At 56.0% G+C, this 21094-nt stretch overlaps 1 protein-coding gene across 2 annotated transcripts in view; it reads right to left on the bottom strand.

Moving 5' to 3' along the window:
• Positions 1-21094, bottom strand: part of EXD3 (exonuclease 3'-5' domain containing 3) — a 241239-nt gene that overhangs the window by 213571 nt on the left and 6574 nt on the right. For both annotated transcript variants that reach the window (XM_029054293.2, XM_029054292.2), the window contains exon 2: positions 15825-15912. The gene's annotated coding sequence lies outside the window, so the exon portion shown is untranslated. The remainder of the gene's footprint in view (positions 1-15824; positions 15913-21094) is intronic.

Genomic DNA, 21094 nt, shown 5'->3' with positions numbered 1-21094 from the left:
CGCCCGCTACGTTTATTTTGGCCCTCGCCTCGGCTGCCGCTGTGCGTGGCCGATTTCTATCGGGGGATAGCATCGGCGGCCGAGTCCCGTGTATTCAGAGAGAGGCGGCGGGGAGGGTGGGGGAAGAATCGTCAGCCGTCTCAACAGCCCCGGGGGCCGGAGGCCGGAACCGGGTGGGCCTCGCGGGAGTTCGCGTCGGCCGGCTGCATCTGACCCGGGGCCCGGCGGGGTCCCCGCGATCGCTGGCGATGGTATCCGTTAAGCGCTCGCCATACGCCGAGCACCGAGAGCGGCGCTCGGAACGGCGCTCGACCCACGGTAAGCGCTGACAACCGCCGCCGTTATTCTACGCGGTGATCGGGCTGTCCCAGGTGGGGCTCGCCGTCTTAATCCCCATTTTCCAGATGAGGTCACCGAGGCACAGGGAAGCCACGTGACTTCCCTAAAGTCTCACAGCTGATAGGTGGCGGAGCCGGGATTGGAACCCGCCGCCTCGGACCTCCGAGCCCGGGTTCCATCCACGAGGCCACGCCGCCTCTCCGTCCTTTCACCGAGTGAACGACTGCCGAAGCCAACGCACGTCGGCCCCGCGAGCCCCTCTGGCTAAAAGGTCTTGAAATCCTACTTAATCACGCCATCGATCGGTCGTATCGATCTCCCGCCCACTGTGTGCGCGGCGCCGTTACTTCGGGCTCGGGACGGTCCAACGGCGGTCGGTGGACACGTCGAAGGGGATAAACCACTAAAATATAACGTCGCTATTTGTTAAGCGCCGACTACGTGCAGAGCACCGTTCTAAGCGCTGGGGGAGACACGGGGGAAATCGGGTCGTCCCACGGGAGGCTCGCGGTTCATCCCCGTTTTCCAGCTGAGGGAACCGAGGCCCAGAGAAGTGAAGTGACTCGCCCGCAGTCACACGGCTGACGAGTGGCAGAGCCGGGAGTCGAACTCGTGACCTCCGACTCCGGAGCCCGGGCTCTTCCCACTGAGCCGCGCTGCTTCTCTAAATATATTCGTATTAAATATAAAGAAATATAATATCGAAAATATACAGATTATAACCGACAATCCAGCTATCCAACCTCCTTGGAGGAATCCCTTCTGCACCCGGCCGCCTGTAGAAGTTCGGAAGTTTTCCTAAGTACCCAAATCGTTCCCTGCCCCTGCCTGCGTGGGGCGGGGGGGGGGGGGGGGGGGGAAGGTCGACTTCTTCATCCCTGCAAAAATGATCGACGATTTAAATATCCTCCGGCGGAGCTTTTAGGAGAATCTCCCCGGCTTCTGAGGCCGACCGGGGGGAATCGCCTCTTTCGATTTACTTATTTGAAGGAGGGGTCTAAAAGAGTAAACGTCGCCCCCGGGATAATAAAACTTAACTCTGCAACTTAACTGCAGTGGGTCCTCTTCCGGTTGAGACTGTCCATCTCAATAAGCTTTAGCTTCGGAGACGTATAAAATAATCCTCGAGAGAACCGGATGCGGATTTTGCTGAGATTCACCCCCAGACTGTGCTCTGGGGGACTTTTTTTTTTTTGGGTGGTATTTTAAACGCGCCAGTCACTGTCCTAAACGCCGGGGGAGACGCATGATAACCGGGTTGGACGCCGTCCCTGGGCTCACGGTCAAAACCCCCCAGACTGTAAGCTCACTGCGGGCAGGGGACGCGTCTCTTTATTGTTACCCTGTACTCTTCCAAGCGCTCAGGAGGGGAAGCGGCGTGGCTCGGCGGAAAAGGGCCCGGGCTTCGGAGTCAGAGGTCGTGGGTTCGACTCCCGGCTCTGCCACTCGTCAGCCGCGTGACCGTGGGCGAGTCGCTTCACTTCTCTGCGCCTCAGTGACCTCATCTGTAAAATGGGGATTACCTGTGAGCCTCCCGTGGGGCGACCTGATGACCCAGCATCTCCCCCGGCGCTTGGAACGGTGCTCTGCACGTAGTAAGCGCTTAACAAATACCAACGTTATTATTATTATTATTATTAGAGTGCTCTGCACACTGTAAGCGCGCAACTAATCGACTGAATGATTGAATGACTCCCCATGGTACAGATGAGGGAACTGAGGCCCAGAGAAGCGAATGATAATAATAATGATAACAGAGAAGCGGCGTGGCTCAGTGGAAAGAGCCCGGGCTTGGGAGTCGAATCCCGGCTCTGCCGCCTGTCAGCTGTGTGACTGTGGGCAAGGCACTTCGCTTCTCTGGGCCTCAGTTCCCTCATCTGTCAAATGGGGATGAAGACTGGGAGCCTCACGTGGGACCACCTCATTCCCCTGTACCTCCCCCGGCGCTCAGAACAGCGCTCTGCACATAGTAGGCGCTTAACGAATACCAACATTATTATTATAATTAATTATAAGAACGAAGGCATTTGTTAAGCCCTTACTATGTGCCAGGCCACTGTACTAAGCGCGAGGGTGGACACGAGCGAATCGGGTTGGACCCAGTCCCTGTCCCACGCGGGGCGCACGGTCTCGAGCCCCGTTTTCCAGACGAGGGAACCGAGGCCCAGAGAAGCGGAGCGACTTGCCCGAGGTCACCCGGCCGACAAGGGGCGGAGCCGGGATTAGAACCCAGGCCCTTCTGACTCCCGGGCCTGGGTTCTAGCCCCTGGGCCGTGCTGCTTCTCTTTCACTGCGGGACGCGCGACCCTTTCCGGTGACGGAAAAGGACAGCGCTGCGCTCCTCTCTGCCCTGCAACAGGCTCGAGGAGAAGATCGCGGACAGTAGGTAACGGATCGGTTTGGAAGTCGGGGCTTCGTTCATTCATTCAGTGGTATTTACTGAGCGCTTACCGTGTGCAGAGCACCGGGTTAAGCGCTTGGAAAGGACAATCCGGCAACAGATAGAGCCAATCCCTATCCAACAACGGGCTCGCAGTCTAGGAGGGGGGAGACGGCCAAGGAAACAAAACAAGTAGACGGGCATCCATGGCATCAAAATAAAATCACATCTACAGACACATCATGAATAAAATAAATAGAATAAAAAAATACGCACATATAGACACAAGTGGTGAGGGGCAGCGACGGGGCGTAGAGCAGAGGGAGGGAGTCCGGGCGCAAACAGATAAAATCATATCTAGAGACACACCATGAATAAAATAAATAGAATAAAAAACAGGCACACACAGACACAAGGGGTGTGGGGCAGGGAGGGGGGGCAGAGCAGAGGAAAGTTGGGGGGCTCAGTCTGGGAAGCTTTCAGTGGGGTTTCATGACAGCAGGGGCTTCATTCAATAGTATTTATTGAGCGCTTACTACGCGCAGAGCACCGTACCGAGCGCTTGGAACGAACGAGTCGGCGACAGATAGAGACGGTCCCCGCCGTCGGACGGGCTCACGGTCCGATCGGGGGAGGCGGGCAGACGAGGACGACGGCGATAGATAGAGTCGAGGGGAAGAACGGCTCGTAAAAACGATAACGAGACGGCTTCACGACAGCAGCCATCTCACGCGCACACCCCCGGCCCTCCCGCCCCCCGTCGAAAGCGACCGAACGCTCCCGCTTCCTCCTCCAGAGAGGAGGTGATGTCAAGGGTTCACAACTCCTCCGCCTTTCGGTGGGTTTTTTTTTCTCTCCGAGGGCGGAGAGAAACCCTGCGCCGACAAGACCGTTCAACTGATGACAATTTAATGACATCGCCCGGGATCATTTAGTTTTTTAAGGACCGGACTGGGGAAACTTTAGATACAGATGGTAGCCGAGCTTTCTTCCAAGAGACGATTCTCCGGGGTGGGGGGGGGATATCCAGCTCTCTGGCCTTCCAAGCGAGAGCTAACACCCTGCTTGGAACACTGAGCCCGCCGAGGGAAGCTAGTGGAAAAAGCCCGGGCCCGGGAGTCAGAGGGACCTGGGTTCTAATCCGGCTCCGCCGTCACTAGTCTGCTGTGCGACCTGGGGCAGGTCGCTTGGCTTCTCTGGGCCTCAGTCCCCTCATCGGTCAAATGGGGACTGTAAGCTCGTTGTGGGCAGGGAATGCGTCTGGTTTACTGTTCTTCCGTACTCTTCCGAACGTTTAGTCTACGCCCCCCCCCCCCCACCTCTCCGCAGCCAAACCCTCTTCTCCCCCCTTTCCCTCTCCCGTCCCACCGCCTCGGCACCGTACTCGTCCGCTCGACTGTGTATATCTTCATCACCCTATTTATTTTGTTCAATGAGATGTACATCACCCCGATTCTATTTAGTCGCCACTGTTTTTACGAGACGTTCTTCCCCTGGACTCTACCTATCGCCGTCGTCCTCGTCTGCCCGTCTCCCCCGATCGGACCGTGAGCCCGTCCGACGGCGGGGACCGTCTCTATCTGTTGCCGACTTGTCCGTTCCAAGCGCTCGGTACGGGGCTCTGCACTCAGTAAGCGCTCCATAAATACTATCGAACGAATGAATACAGTGCTCTGCACTCGGTAAGTGCTCAATAAATACGACTGGATGAATGAATGGGGATTGAGACTGTTTTAGCCCCATGCGGGACGGGGGCTGCGTCCAATCGGATTAGATTGCATCTACCCCAGGGCTTAGAACAGTGCTTGGCACATACTAAGCGCTTAACCGGTACCACTGATACGGCTGATAGATTGCGGGTTTTCCTCGTCCTCAGTCGGTGGCAAGGATTACCTCGCCAAGGCTCCGGATCCAGCGTAGGACGTCTCGGGGCCGACCGGGAGGGTCCTTTAAAACGGACGCGTTATTGGGTCGGAGTCCAAGATCTCCAGCAGGGTTTTCTCTCTCTCTCTCTCTCTCTCCCCCGCAAATCCAAATGACCGAAAATCCACTTCCCATCTCCCCCGACGGCCTGGAAACTCGGAGTTCTGAACGCTGGGGTCGGGGGACGCAGTGAACCTAGGGGAGGCCGAGGAAGGATGAAACCGGGAGGCCGGGCTTCGGTGGGGAAATAGAGGGGCAGAGAGACGGGGGGGGCCTTCTAAATGACCCGGGCTGGGCCGCCTGGGATTCCTCAAACGGTGGCGGGGAATTATTTATTCTGTGGAGGAGATTAAAAAACAAAACAGAAAAGATCACCTCTTTTAATCTGGGAAAAAAGGCCCCGCCTCTTGGTTGCCGAGGGAGGAATCGTCCATCGATGGATCGTAATTTTTTTTACGGTATCCGTTAAGCGGCGACTAGGTGCCAGGCACCGTTTTAAGCGCCGGGGTGGACGGAGGGTCGGACACGGTCCCTGTCCCGCGTGGTCCCTGTCCGCCGTGGGACCTCGGGCAACTCACCTCACTTCTCTGGGCCTCGGTTCCCTCATCTGGAAAACGGCGATTGAGACTGGGAGCCCCGCGCGGGACAGGGACCGCGTCCAACCCGATCTGCTTGTATCCACCCCGGCACATAGTAGGCACTTAAAAAACACCAGAATTATTAGTATTAGTTTTTGGCACCCGCCCTTCCGAACAACCAAACGGGGGCCTTCTCGGACAGCCCGTTGTTACGGTCTCCCGAGCGCTCTTCCTCGTTTTAAATTAATGCCGTTTGCCGATCGCCTCCCCGGGGCCCGGGAACCAGGGAAAGAGGAAGAGGCCTGGCTGGGGAGGAGGGATTCGCTCTGCGACAAGGTGTCGCCCGGTAAGAGCGAGACCGGGGCCACGGAGCATCACAGACGGCAGCCTTCCGCTTTGAGCCCTTCCGCTGAGAGAACGCAAGCGGGGGAAGGAAATCCGTACGCTGGTCTCTGGGCCCCTCTGCTGGCAAAAGATCCCCGTGTTTCTCAGCTAAGGAAACGGTCCTGACAGTTTAAATGTTTTTTTGGCAAATGGCATTTGAGGGCTTCCTACGTGCCAGGCACTGTTCTGAACACCGGAATAGGCACAAGCTAATAATAATAACGGTGTTTATTGAGCGCTTACCATGCGCCGAGCACCGTTCTACGCACCGGGTAGATACGAGGTCGGCAGGCTGCCCCCCGTGGGGCTCACGGGCTTCATCCCCATTTTCCAGGGGAGGGAACTGAGGCCCAGAGAAGTGAGGTGACTCGCCCACAGTCCCGCAGCTGACAAGGGGCAGGGCCGGGATTGGAACCCACGACCCCTGACTCCCAAGCCCGGGCTCTTGCCACTTAGCCGCGCTGCTTCGCTACAATCTTAGAGATTTTAAGAGAACCTTACAAGTTAAGGTTCCCACAGCCATTATGGAAAAGGTCGCTGTTTGACTTTCCAGGGTTTCACTCGTGGAATCCTGCCTTCTGGATCACCTAAATTTGCCCGTACTCCACAGGTCTGCTAGGTGATGATGGTGATGTTGGTATTTGTTAAGCGCTTACTATGTGCCGAGCACTGTTCTAAGCGCTGGGGTAGACACAGGGGAATCAGGTTGTCCCGCGTGGGGGGGTCACGGTCTTAATCCCCATTTTACAGATGAGGGAACCGAGGCACAGAGAAGGGAAGTGACTCGCCCAAAGTCACACAGCCGACAAGTGGCCGAGCCGGGATTCGAACCCACGAACTCTGACTCCAGAGCCCGTGCTCTTTCCACTGAGCCACGCTGCTTCTCCCTGCAGGCTTCGAGGCTGCCGTTCCACGCAGCTCAGACAACTCTCAAATCTGCTTATCTGAGTGACGCCCCATACGGCTCCTCGAAAAGAGAAAAAAAAACCCAACCCGCAAGGAGCTTACGCTCTAAGCGGGCTGGTCTAGTGAAAAGTGCAACGGCCCGGGAGCCGGAAAACCCGGGTTTTAATTATTTAAGAGAATTGAATGGGATCTATTCATTCAATCGTATTTACTGAACGCTTACCGTGGGCAGAACACTGTACTAAGCGCTTGGAAAGTACAATCCGGCAAGAAACCCCCGCCCAACGACGGGCTCGCGTTTCGTGCCGACTACGTGCCAGGTACCGTACGCAGCACCGGGGCGGATGAGAGTCTTTATCCCCATTTGACAGATGAGGTCGCCGAGGCCCAGAGAAGGGAAGCGACTTGCCCAAGGTCACCCAGCTGACACGCGGCGGAGCCGGGATTAGAACCCGGGTCCTTCCGACTCGCGGGCCCGGGCTCGGCCCGCTAGGCCACGCTGCTTCTTTGACTACCTTCGGCACGGTGCTTGGCCCAGGTGAGCACTCGACAGAGATCGTCGTTACTAATAATTAACAATTGGGGTATGTGGTAAGCGCTTGCTCTGGGCCAAGCACTGTACTAAGCGTTGGCAGGAGATCATCAAGTCCCACGTGGAGCTCAATAAATACGACTGACTGAATGAATGAATGAAAGAGCCCAGGCTTGGGAGTCGGAGGTCATGGGTTCTAATCCCGGCTCCGCCACTTATCGGCCGTGGGACCTTGGGCAAGACGCTTCATGTCTCTGGGCCTCAGTTACCTCATCTGGAAAAGGGGGATGGAGACCGTGAGCCCCACGTGGGACGGCCTTCGAACAGTGCTCGGCACATAGTAGAAGCAGCGCGGCTCAGTGGAAAGAGCCCGGGCTTCGGAGTCAGAGGTCGTGGGTTCGACTCCCGGCTCTGCCACGGGTCAAGCTGTGTGACTCTGGGCGAGTCACTTCACTTCTCTGTGCCTCAGTTCCCTCCTCTGTAAAATGGGGATTAACTGTGAGCCTCACGTGGGACGACCCGATGGCCCCGTATCTACCCCGGCCCTTAGAACAGTGCTCGGCACACAGTAAGCGCTTAACAAATACCAACGTTATTATTATTATTATTATTATTATAGTAAGCGCTTAACCAACGGCATCATTATAATTATTATTATTAGAGCTCGTTGTGGGCGGGGCACGTGTCCATCTTTTGTTACATTTTCCACTCCAGAGTGCTTAGCGTAGTGCTTTGCACACCGGAAGCCCTCAAGAAATACGTCTGAACGAACGAACGGATGGAGGCAATCAGGTCAGATACCGTCTCCGCCCGACGTGGGGCTCGGTCTAAACAGGAGGGCGAACGGGAAGCAGCGCGGCTCAGTGGAAAGAGCGCGGGTTTTGGAGTCGGAGATCATGAGTTCGAATCCCGGCTCCGCCGCCTGTCAGCCGTGTGCCTGTGGGCGAGTCACTTCACTTCTCTGGGCCTCGGTTCCCTCATCTGGAAAATGGGGGTTAACCGGGAGCCTCACGTGGGACAACGCGATTACCCTGTATCTCCCCCGGCGCTTAGAACAGTGCTCTGCACATAGGGAGCGCTTAACAGATACCAACATTACTATTATTATTAAGGCCCATTTTACAGAAGAGGAAACTGGGGGCCCGAAAAGTGAAATGACTTGCCCTAGGTCCCGCAGCAAGCGGAGCCAAGATGAGGGCCCAGGTCTTCCGACTCCCAGCCCCGCGCCCTTTTCCCCGGTCCGCACTGCTTCCGTGGCTGCCGGAAGCATCTGGAACGGTTCATTATCCATCTTTTTTTCCAAGGAAGATTTTTCGAGGACAAGAATCCCTCAAACCCTCCCCCTCCCTGCCACGTGGGAGCAATTCCGAAGTGCAACGTCCCCTTCCGGTCCAAAACCTCTTCCATATGTCCAACTAAACTCCCTCGCGCCCTCCGGGGCTTCCGATCTGTTGCTCCGGGATCTTCACGGAAACCCCCTCCCCACCCCCAACCTCGGCCTCATCCGTTCAGTCGTTCCATCGGATTCACTGGGCGCTCACTGTGCGCAGGGCACCGTACTAAGCGCTTGGGAGGTAAGCCGATGCATTCCCTCCCCGCCACACGCTTCCGGTCTAGAGGAGCTATCTTCTCACGGAACGACCGTTCGAGTTGCCCCTTCGGCTAATATAAAAACGGGGATTCTGCGGTTCTGCAAACCAGCTCTGGGTTGGCTCTTGGGCTCGGTTAGCGCTCGATAAATACGCCCGGATGAACGAGTGAATACCGCGTCTAGTGGCCCGGGAGCCAGGAGGACCTGGGTTCTAATCCCGACTCCGTCCCTTCGTCCGCTCTGTGGCCTCGAGTCACTTCTTCATCGGGAAAGTAATAATAATGAGGTCAGTATTCGTTAAGCGCTTACTACGTGCAGAGCGCTGTTCTGAGCGCCGGGGTAGACACGGGGGAATCAGGTTGTCCCACGTGGGGCTCACGGTCTCAATCCCCATTTTACAGATGAGGTAGCTGAGGCACGGAGAAGTGAAGCGACTCGCCCACGGTCACCCGGCTGACGAGTGGCGGAGCTGGGATTCGAACTCATGACCTCTGACTCCGAAGCCCGGGCTCTTTCCACTGAGCCGCGCTGCTTCCCACGGGGAAGCATGGGGAAAAATTAAGACCGAGTCCCATGGGGGACGGGGCCCGTGTCCAACCCGACTCGCCCGTATCTGTCGGGCAGCCCATCGTACTTATTGAGCGCTCACTGAGCCCTTACGATAGACACATTCCCCGCCCACAACGAGCTTAGGGTCTAGAGGGGGAACCGGACATTTATAGAAAGAAATCAGTGACGGATATGGACGTGAGCGGCGTCGGGCTGGGACGGGGGGGGGGGGGGGGGGGATGAAGAAAGGGAGCGGGTCGGGGCGACGCGGAAGGGAGCGGGAGAAGAGGAAAGGAGGGCGCAGTCCGGGAAGGCCTCTTGGAGGAGACGGGCCTCCGACGAGGCTCTGAAGGCACAGAGAGTCACCGTCCGTCCAGCGCTCAGAACGCTGCCTGGCGCCTAGTAAGCGCTTAACCAGTACCACGAGTAGAATTATCATCATTACTATACGTCAACGGGGAAGCGGCGCGGCGGAGCGCGGACGGGTCTGGGAGTCAGGAGGTCACGGATTCTAATCCCTGCTTGTCTGCTCTGTGGCCTTGGGCAAGTCACTAAGTTTCCCCGGGCCTCGGTTCCCTCATCTGTAAAATGGGGATTAAGACCGTGAGCCCCAGGCGGGAGAGGGGACGGCGCCCAACCCGATTTGCTTTGTATTCACCCCAGCGCTGAAGGAAGTGGCTGGCACGTAGTAAGCGCTTAACCAACGCCACGATTATCATCATCGTTATTATTAACAAATACCATAAAAGAGGACCCGGAATAAACGAGCCCCATTTCCCCTCTTACGATCGCCACGCTCGGCTCCCAAGCGAACCTCATGAAGAAGTTGCGGGCCTCGCTCCCCGATACGCTTCTGGAATCCGTAATCGGCAAACCGTAGAAACGCCTCAACAGCCAACGCATTTCTGGGAATAAGAACAGCTGGTGGACGTGAAAGCCAAAGGCCTCTTTTTTTTTTTTTTCTTTTCTTTTTAATTGAACATAATGTAAAACGGGAAGAATCTGCTCGGAATCCAAATCGTCTCTGGCTGGAAACGCGGTGTCTAGTCTGAAGCACACGGGCCGCCGGCGGCCGGGCCAGAAGGAACGGAATCGCCGCGGACCTGCTCTTTCTCAAGTCCTTCCCGGGATCTGGCTCCTCCGGGGAGCTGTGGGATTCCGCTCTAACCTTCCCGGCCCGCCATGTGCGATTCGTTTGAGTTTCTTAATTCAAAAAAAAAAAAGAAATAACCCACTCACTCGTCTCACGGTTCTGCGGTGAGCCCCCTACGCTGGAAGCCTTTTATGAGCGCGGCCTAATTCTCTTAGGTTATCCTCTCCCAAGCACCTAGCGCAGTGAATTCCCATTTTACGGATGAGGGAACTGAGGCCCTCTCCTCCCCGCCCCAAAGCACCTGTGCATATCTGTGTAATTCGATTTATTTCTATTAATTTATTTCTGTTGTTATTATTTCTATTATCGCATATCATATATCTGTATTCTTTATATATATTAATGCCCGTTTGGCTTGTTCTGGTGCGTGCCCATATATTCTATAATTCTCTTTATTTATGTCGATGCTGTCGGCGCCCGTTTACTTGTTTTGATGTCTGTCTCGCCCCCCTTCTAGACCGTGAGCCCGTTGCGGGCAGGGGTTGTCTCTCTCTGTTGCTGAACTGTGCTTTCCCTGCGCTTAGTACAGCGCTCTGCACATAGTAAGCGCTCAGTAAATACGACTGAATGAATGAATACAAGCAAATCACGCTGGACCCGGTCCCTGTCCCACGTGGGGTTCGCCGCCTCCATCCCCGTTTTGCAGATGAGGGAACTGAGGCCCAGAGAAGCAAAGTGACCTGCCCGAGGCCGCACGGCAGACAGGCGGGGGAGGTCGGGATTAGAACCCAGATCCCCCCGGCTCCCGGGCCGGGGCTCCTGACCGCTGGGCCACGCTGTTTCTCTTAGTGTGGGCGGGGAACCCACCCACCGACTCTTTTGTATTATTTTTGAACAATAACACCCCAACTGCTTAGTCCAGCGCTCTGCCCGCCGTAAGCGCTCAATAAATAGCATCAGTCGCAAAGGTCCCGCTCCAGACCGTAAGCTCCTCGCGGGCAGGGAACGCGGCTGTTGTACTGGACTCTCCCAAGTGCTTCGAAGAGCGCTCTCTACATAGTAACCGCTCAATCAACAGGTCCCCATCAGCTGTGCGACTTCGGGCAAGTCGCTCCCCCGGGCCTCATCCGGAAGACGGGGACGAAGCCCGGGCGGGCGGAGGGAGCCGGGTTCTAATCCCGGCTCCGCCTCGTGCCTACCGGCGCACCTCGCACGGGTCGCTTTATTCTTTTTCCGTGCCTCAGCTTCTTCATCTGGAAAACGGGGTTGAGGCCGTGGAGCCCAAGGGGGGACGTGGATTGTGTCCAACCCTACGAGCTGGGATCCACCTCAGCGCTTAGTCCAGTGCCCGGCACAGAGTAAGCGCCTAAGAGATATCACAGAAAAAAGTTGGGGGGTGGGGGGCTAAGTGATAATAATATTAACGGTATTTGTTAAGCGCACACCCCGTGCTGGGGTGCGTACAAGCAAACTGGGATGGTCACGGTCCCCGTCCCCCACGGGGCTCGCCGTCTGAATCCCTATTTAGCGGAGGGAGCCGAGGCCCGGAAAAGTGAAGTGACTTGTCCAAGGTCACACGGCAGACATGGGGAGGAGTCGGGATTAGGGCCCGGATCCCGGGCCTGGACTCCATCCACTTTGGCAAACCGCTGCTTGGTTTACAAACTGCCCCAAAGTTAGAGTCTTGAAGGTCTTTCGGGGATCTCAGTTTGGAATTCTTTCTTTTCCTGTCATCAAACGAAACTTACATCATTTTTTTTCTTCCCACTGCTTCAGAGGGCAAAGCTAAATATTTGCTTTGTTTCTTTAAACATGCTTAGTTAAATGGTATTTACCCAGATCTGTACCTGCAGCAAAAACTCTCCCCCCCCCCCCCCCCCCGAGAGAAGTTGTAGACTTCTTTCTAATCCCCGGTGATCGCTTCTTGATTTCGTGAACTCGTTTTTCTAGAAATTGTTTAGACAGCAGTCCCAGCTTCCTCTCCGAGAGTGGTTAAGACGGGCTTAAGTAATGAGTAAAATTAGAGTCATAATCTGTATTTGTCCCAGCGCTTAGAAGAGTGCTTGGCACTCGGTAAGTACTTAACGAGGACCAGAATCATAACAATTCTCATCGGGCTGGCGATTTCTTCAGAACACCACGCGCGGCTTAGTGGAAAGATCCCGGGTCTGGGAGTCAGAGGACGCTGGGTTCTAATCCCGGCTCCGCCACTCGTCTGCCGGGTGACCTTGGGCAAGCCACTTCACTTCTCTGGGCCTCAGTCACCTCATCTGCCAAACGGGGAGGACGACTGGGAGCCCCCGCGTGGGACAACTTGATTACCTCGAATCTCCCTCGGCGCTTAAAACGTAGCAAGCGCTTAAATACTGTTATTCGTCACCAAGAGTTCAGGTGGGTGCCTGCCGACTCAGCGTTTAGAAGAATGCTCTGCACACAGTAAGCGCTTGATAAATAGCACCCGATCGATTGATGAGGCATCTAATTGCCCTATCCCACCGGGAAAGATGATAGTTTTCCGCGCAGGAATTGGGACAGATCACCTGCCGCTTGGTTCCAATCCCACCTTGGTGTCGGCAAGGAAGGCGTCGATCGCTAGCGCTCTGCAGGAAGCCGTCGATCGCCGGCAAAACGACGACGACGGGGGTACTTGGTAAGCGCTTACTCTGCGCCAAGCACCGTTCTGAGCGCCGTGGGGTGACCGACGGCATTTTGTGGGAAAGGGGAGACCGACGGTACTCTGTAGGAAAGAGGCGGTCGACGGTATTTGGTAGGAGGGGGGCATTCAAAGCTGATTCGGAGGGGAGGGTCAATCGGTATTTTGTGGAGAAGGGGCGATCGAGGGCATTTTGTAGGAAAGTGGCAATCGGAGGTGTTTTGCAGAAAAGGGGCAGTCGGTGGTATTTCGGAGGAAAATGGCCATCAAAGGTATTTTATAGGAAAGTGGCAATCAGGGGCACTTTCTAGGAAAGGCAGCAGCGCGGCTTAGTGTCTAGAGCCCGGGCCTGGGAGTCAGAAGGACCTGGGTTCTAACGCCGGCCCCGCCACACGTCTGCTCTGTGACTTGTGCCAGTGGCTCTGCTCCTCTGTGCCTCAGTTCCCTCGTCTGGAAAACGGCTATTAAGACCGTGGACCCCAGGTGGGACAAGGATCGCGTCCAACCTGATTAGCCTGTCTCTACCGTGGCAGGTAGCACGGTGCCTAGCACACGGTGCTTAAAGAATACATAAAGTTAAAAAAGAGGGGGGGGGCGATCTAAGAATGTGAGCCCCAAGTGGGACGAAAGCACCGTGTCCAACTCGACTAATTTGTACCCATCCCGCTGCTTAGATTTCCCCCTTCGCAGCCTTACGGAAAGCACGTCTCCTCCAAGAGGCCTTCCCAGACTAAGCCCCCCTTTCCTTCCCCCCTCCCGGCCCCACATCGCTCATGTCCATATCCGTAACTTATTTATTTGTATTGCTATCTCTCCCCCCGCCCTCCCCCCAGACCGTAGGCCCGTTGTGGGCAGGGAATGGGTCTGTTTTATTGTGGTGCTGTCCTCTCCGAGCGCTTAGTACAGTGTTCGGCACACAGTAAGCGCTCAACAAATGCGAATTCGAACAATCATTCAGTGGTATTTTGTCCGAAAGGAGCAATCAACGGTCCGGTGTTTTATACAGGGACTGGCACACAGTAAGCACTTAAATACCATCATCATCATTATTATTATTATTATTATTATTATTTTGTAGGGGAGTGGAAAAAGGTCAGTCGACCGATCGGGGTATTTATCGAGTGTTTACTGTGTGCGGAGCACCGGGCTAAGGTATGAAAGAAGCTTCTGGTTCTCTCGTCACCCCGATGATGCGGAGGACTGTACTGAGCGCCTGGGAAAGGACAGTACAACAGAGTGGGTTGACACGTTTCCCTTCGTTACCCAGGTGCTCTAATGAGGCATAGTAACAACGTTGGTATTTGTTAAGCGTCTCCTACGTGCCAGGCACCGTGCTAAGCGCCAGGGTGGGTACAAGCCAATCGGGTTGGACACGGTCCCTGTCCCAGGTGGGGCTCACAGTTTACCGATCCCCATTTTACCGATGAGGGAAGTGAGGCCCAGAGAAGTGAAGCGCCTTGCCCAGGGTCACACGGCAGACGAGCGGCGGGGCCGGGATCAGAACCCATGACTTTTTGACTCCCAGGTCCGGACTCCGTCCATTATGCTGGGATGCTTCTCGGAGAGACCAGGCACAGAGAATTTTAAGCAGATCTTTCCAAAACGCCCGGCTCACCGACACACCCCCTCCCCAAAACGCCTGGGTCCCCGACACACCCCTTCCCCCGAATGCCCGGGTCACCAAGACCCGGGCTTCTCAAGATGCCCACATCAGCCACACCCCCCCCCTCCAAAACGCCTGGGTCGCCGACACCTCCCCTCCCCAAAACGCCCCAGTAACCAACGCAGAACCTCCCCCAAATGCCCGGGTCACCGAGACGCACCCTCCTCAAAACGCCCGGGTCGCCGGCACACCCCTTCCCCAAAACGCCCGGCTCACCGACACACGCCCTCCCCAGATTCTCAGGTCGCCAACACGCCCCCCTCCCCAAAATACCCGGCTCCCCAACACGCGCTTTCCCCGAAATACCCGACGCACCGACACGCACCCTCCCCAAAGAGTCCATGTCACCAAGGCACCTCCTCCCTAAAACGCCAAAGTCACCAACACATTCCTCCCAAAACGCCCAAGGCACCGACACTCAAAATTCCCAGGTCACCAGTACACCCCCTCCCCAAGACACACTCTCCCCAAAATACCCAGGCACCAACGCACGCCAGCCCCAAAATGCCCGGCTCCCCCCAGGCGCGATCTCTCCAAAACGCCCAAGGCACCTAAAATAAAATGGTGGTATTTGTTAAGCGCTCGCTATGTGCAAAGCCCCGTTCTAAGCGCCGGGGGAAACAAGGTGATCAGGTTGTCCCATGTGGGGCTCACAGTTTTAATCCCCATTCTACAGATGAGGTACCTGAGGCACAGAGAAGGTAAGTGACTTGCCCGAAGTCACACGGCTGGCAAGCGGCGGAGTCGGGATTCGAACCCATGAACTCTGACTCCCAAGCCCGGGCTCTTTCCACTGTACCACGCTGCTTCTCCGCAACACCCCCTCCCCAAAATATCCACGTCACCAAGACGCACCCTCTCCGGAATGCCCAGGTCACCAACACAGGTCACAGATAACCGAGGCAGCGGGAAGCTAAGTCACTCGCCCGGCTGACGAGTGGTTGGAACCACGATTAGAACCCGGGTCCTCCGACTCCCGGCCCCATCTTCTTTCCACTAGACCCCGATGCCTCCCTAAGAAGGAATACGTACCTTTTTTTCCCCACAAGACGGACAAATGAATCTTTCGGGTTCCCGGACTCCCTTTCTCTCCGAAAACACCAGAAAACTAGGACTTATCTCCTAGCTCCTCGGCACGGCCGAGGGAGGAGAAGAGAGGAGAAAGAAACCAACCATCTCCACCCCCATTTTTCTGCCGAAACCACTGAGGCTCAGAGAGGATACACCACTTACCCGAAGCCGCCTGGTCAATCTTCGGAATCCCAAATCCAGCGCTCTTCCCGGGGGCGCCGCCGCCCGTCTTCCGCTTGGAAATTCCAGGCTGGAGGCACGAAGGGAAACAAAAGGCGACTCTTCAATCCGGACCCATCTCGGAGGCTCCGCTGAGATGCGGGAAGTCTCCCGGGGAGTTCGGGAGGTGGGACGGGGACAACCAACCCCCGGATTAGGAAGGGAGGAATCCGACGGGCGGTCGCTCTCCCCCCATTCGACGCCTTACCGGAGGCCCGACTCCTCCAAGAGGCCTTCCCGGGCTAAGCCCCCCCCCTTTTCCTCATTCCCCACTCCCTTCTGCGTCGCCTTGACGTCCCCCCTTTGCTCTTCCCCCCTCCCGGCCCCCCGGTCCGCGTGTCCTTATCCGTCATTTCTTTATTCACGCAAACGTCTGTCTCCCCGTCTAGCCTGTAAGCTCGCTGTGGTCAGGGAATGCGGCTGCCAGCTCTGTCTCACTGTCGTCGCCCAAGAGCTTAGTACAGCGCTCTGCACACAGTAAGCGCCCAATAAACGCGACCGAATGAACGAATGGACAGCAATAACAGTGATGATGGCATTTGTTAAGCGCTTCCTATGTGCCAAGCACCGTTCTACGCGCCGGGGTAGATACAAGGTAATCAGGATACGAGCGGATGACTCTGAACTAGATTAATTCCCCCGATTAGACGGCGAGCCCGTCACTGGGCAGGGATCGTCTCCATCCGTTGCCGAACTGTACGTTCCAAGCGCTTAGTACAGTGCTCTGCACATAGTACGCGCTCAAAAAATACTACTGAATCAATCTGAAAGCTTACGAGGTGGCCAATCGAATTCACCCTTCCACGCTATCACCCCACTCTCTCAGTCTACACGGCGGGATTGACGCGAGATAACTTCTCTAATAATAATAATCAAGAATGGTATTTGTTAATAATAATAATGTTGGTATTTGTTGAGCGCTTACTACGTGCAGAGCACTGTTCTGAGCGCTGGGGTAGATACAGGGTAATCAGGTGGTCCCACGTGAGGCTCACAGTTCATCCCCGATTCTTACGGATGAGGTAACCGAGGCGCAGAGAAGCGAAGTGACTCGCCCACAGTCCCACAGCTGACAAGCGGCGGAGCCGGGAGTCGAACCCGTGACCCCTGACTCCGAAGCCCAGGCTCTTTCCACTGAGCCACGCTGCTTCTCTAAGCACCTCCTATGCGCCACTCACTGTTCTAAGCGCCGGGGTAGAAACAAGGTAATCACGTTGCCTCACGGGGGACTCGGGAGTCTCAATCGCCATTTTACAGATGAGGTAACTGAGGCCCAGAGAAGTGAAGTGACTTGCCCAAGGTCACACAGCAGGGAGGTGGCGGAGCCGGGATTAGAACCCACGTCCTCTGGCTCCCAAGCCCGGGCCCTTGCTGCTCCTAGGGACAAGGCCGACTGAGTCCTGTCGGTTACTTTCGAAGTCAGAAAGGCGCATTTTATTTATCTGCAAACCCACGACGTGAAACTGAAGCTCGCCATAAATGTGTTTTCCCTCAAGCCTTTAACGGCAAGAGCGGGAGGCTGAAAAACGTTTTAATAAAGGGTGTCCACAACCCGCCTCGGGGTGGGGAGACTGGGATTTTACCCCTCTTCCCGGAGAGGGGGAGGAAACCGGCATTCTGTATCCAGCGGGAATAGAAAGGAAATCCCACGGTCTATAGAAATCACGGTTGCCAACGTCCGGGGAAAACCCTGGCCGAAGGTGGGACGTTGAGAAGAAGAGAGTCCCTTCCTCTCCGACTCTTCGAGCTTTCCTCTCTTTGCCGGGGCAGACGGGACACGCCGACGAAGGCGCTCGCTGGCCCCTCGTCGGGTAGGGATTGTCTCTATTTGTTGCCGAATTGTGCTTCCCAAGCGCTTAGTACAGTGTTCTGCACACAGTAAGCGCTCAATAAATACGACTGAAGGAGTGAACGAATCCGGTCTTACTCTGGACGGTAAACTCGTCGTCGGGGGCAGGGAACGTGTCTTTTTATTGTTAGACTGTCCTCTCCCGAGCGGTCCGCCCAGGGCAAGGGCTCAAAAAATACCCCCGCGTGATCCAAAGCGCTCGGCACAGCGCTTTGCACCCAGAGAGCGCTCAATAGACTGAACGAGCCGGGGTCTTACGGCACACGCGTCTTCGTGTCCGTTCTGGTTTCCGTCTGGCGCGTCCGAGGCTTTCTCGTACGGGACTTCATGTCGAACGTGGGAAGCAGCGTGGCTCGGTGGAAAGAGCCAGGGCTTCGGAGTCACAAGTCATGGGTTCGAATCCCTGCTCTGCCGCTTGTCAGCTGTGTGACTGTGGGCGAGTCACTTCACTTCTCTGTGCCTCAGTTCCCTCATCTGTAAAATGGGGATGAACTGTGAGCCTCACGTGGGACCACCTGATTTTACCCTGTATCTCCCCCAGCGCTTAGAACGGTGCTCGGCACATAGTAAGCGCTTAACAAATACCAACATTATTTATTTATTTATTATTACTTAACGTGCGTTTCTCCCCACAGCACAACCCGGAGCCGAATCTCCCAAGGGACGGAGGCTCTGCTGACACGACACGCTGCGGGTTGAACGAATGCCGTTTCCGTGAAGACGGCGGCTCCGCCCGGGGGACTGTACGTGACCCCCTGGAACAAATCAAGGATGAGGATTTCCGTCTGGCTGAACCGAGTACGTTCTCGGACGGAGCAGAAGCGCTTCACGTCTCCGGGGATCCGCTCCTTATTAAAGTCTGCTCCGTTTCCCAAAAGTGCGGCCTTTTGCTTTTTGCCAACGGCAGTGATTCCCAGCGGAAGGCGCTGGGGTGATTAAGGAGTTTCGCCGTGCCCTGGAATGGCCCGGCGGGCTATTATGTCGCCATTTAAGCACTTACTATGTGCCAAGCACTGTTCTAAGCGCTGGGGGAGATACGAGGTCATCAGGTTGTCCCCCGTGGGGCTCACGTTCTTCGTCCCCTTCGGGCAGATGAGGTAACCGAGGCACAGAGAAGTGACTTGCTCCAAGTCGCCCGGCCGCCAAGGGACGGAGCCGGGATCAGAAGCCACGACCTCGGACTCCCAAGCCCGGGCTCTTTCCACTAAGCCAGAAGGTCCTGGGTTCTAATCCCGGCTCCGCTGCCTGTTTGCCGCGGCAAGCTGCTTCGCTTTTCTGGGCCTCGGTTCCTCACCTGGAAAATGGGGATTGAGACTGTGAGCCCCGTGTGGGACAGGGACCGTGTCCAACCTGATTAGCTTGCATTTTGATTATTATTAAGGTACTTGCCAAGCGCTATGTGCCAAGCACCGTTCTCGGGGTAGATACGAGTTAATCAGGTTGGACACAGTCCGCGCCTCACGTGGGGCTCACAGTCGCGACCCCCCCCCCCACTTTACAGATGAGGTAACTGAGGCAGAGAAGGGAAATGCCTTGCCCGAGGTCACACCGCAGACAAGTGGCGGAGCGGGAATCGGAACCCGTGACCTCCCGACACCCAGGCCCACGCTCCTTCCGCTAAGCCGAGCTGCTTCTCTCTACCTCTCTCTCCCTATTGAGTTGGGAAGAAAAACCGAGCCGTGTTGTGACAGCAGCCGGGAAGTTCAAAGCCGGAGTCCGGAGCGTGTCATTAATCGGAGATATTACTCAAATAAAAAGTAAACCAAACGAGCCACAACGGAGCATCTGTCCTAACTCCGCGTTTCCTGTGCCTCGGGTCGGTTTATGTCGGTTTGGTTCTTCAAATAAGCCTCTGCGCCCCCCCCCCCCCCCCAAATTCCTCATCTAAGTGTTCCTTCGTTTGCCGAAGGGTTGGATGGTTCGCAGGAGGTTATAGCCAATGTTATTTACCCAAAAGAATGAGAGAGCCCTCCTCGCATAAACACAACTAAAGGAGATCTGCAAACTCCATTCCGAGGCACCGGGAGAGAATACGGCATTTATCGGTTGACCGCAGAGTGACGCGCAACCGCGGAGCGCAATTAAAAACGTTTCGCCAAGCTGTCTGGCAAAGTCAACCGGCCTCGGGTCATTTCCGGGCATCCAGAACTCATTCCGAGGGAAACCGGATCGTACTTTCCAAGCGTCCGGCACAGGGCACTCGAGCGCACTCAGTAAGCGCTCAGTAAATGCACCTGAATGAATGAACGAAATGGCAATGTCAACATCGGTGGGTGCGCATTTCGGGAAAGGGAATATTCACTTATGACCTCGGCGTTTCCTTCTCTACCGAGATTCCACAAGGGGAGAAACCCAGCTGACGGGTTTAACCGTCTGTTAACGCGGGACTCCTCCTCTGCACCTCTCCGAGCCCCACAGAAACTGCTGCACCCCTAGCACGGTGCTCTGCACCTAGTGAGCGCTTAACGAACATCATCATTATTATCGTTACCTCAACTTCCCCAGTTTGCGCCGTAAGGGGGAGAAAGATTGCCCTCGAGTGAAAAGGGAAGGCAAAAGCAGCGGCGGAGACGGGTCCACGGGACTGGGGTTAGTAATTATAATCAAGGCGCTTAAGCGCTTACTACGTGCCGAGCGCTGGGATGCGGGTTGTCCCACGTGCGGCTCAGAGTCTTAATCCCCAATTTACAGGTGAGGTAACTGAGGTCCAGGGAAGGTAATCGGTTCTCTTTCATTCCTTCAGTCGCGTTTATTGCTATCCAACCGAATGAACGACAGGCCTCTTGGAAGAGATGCGCCCAGGCCCGTGAGCGAGGAACGTGTGTCTGGCCTCTCTCCGTTGCCGGTTCGTCCATTCCAAGCGCTTAGCACAGTGCTCTGCACGGAGTAAGCGCTCAATAAACACCACTGAATCGAACGAATGAACGTCCGTTATAATAAAGCGCTTACTACGTGCCGAGCACTGTTCTAACCGCTGGGGCGGATACAAGTCAATCAGACTGTCCCTCGCTCCCGGTCTTCGGCCCCGTTTTCCAGACGAGGTAACTGAGGCCCAGAGAAGTGAGGCGGCTTGGCCGAGGTCGCGGAAAGCGCACGAGGTAACCGAGGCCCGGCGAAGGGGCTCGGCCAAGGGCGCGGACAGCGCTCAGTCCGGTCCTTCGCACCCCGTGAGTGCTCAATAAAGGCGACGGAACGGCCGAACGTGGGCGGCCCCGGGGACCGCCAGGTGCCCGTCACGCCCCTCCTCAAAAACCCGCGGCGGTTGGCCCGTCGGCCTCGGCAGGAAACAAAGATCCCTCCCTCTTGGCTTCGAAGCCGTCCACCTCCCTCCTCTCCTCCTCCATCCCGACCCTCTGCCGCCGCT

The sequence above is a fragment of the Ornithorhynchus anatinus genome, chromosome X4 (assembly GCF_004115215.2).
Source record: "Ornithorhynchus anatinus isolate Pmale09 chromosome X4, mOrnAna1.pri.v4, whole genome shotgun sequence".
NCBI lineage: Eukaryota > Metazoa > Chordata > Mammalia > Monotremata > Ornithorhynchidae > Ornithorhynchus > Ornithorhynchus anatinus.
This window is presented reverse-complemented; position numbering and strand designations above follow the sequence as displayed.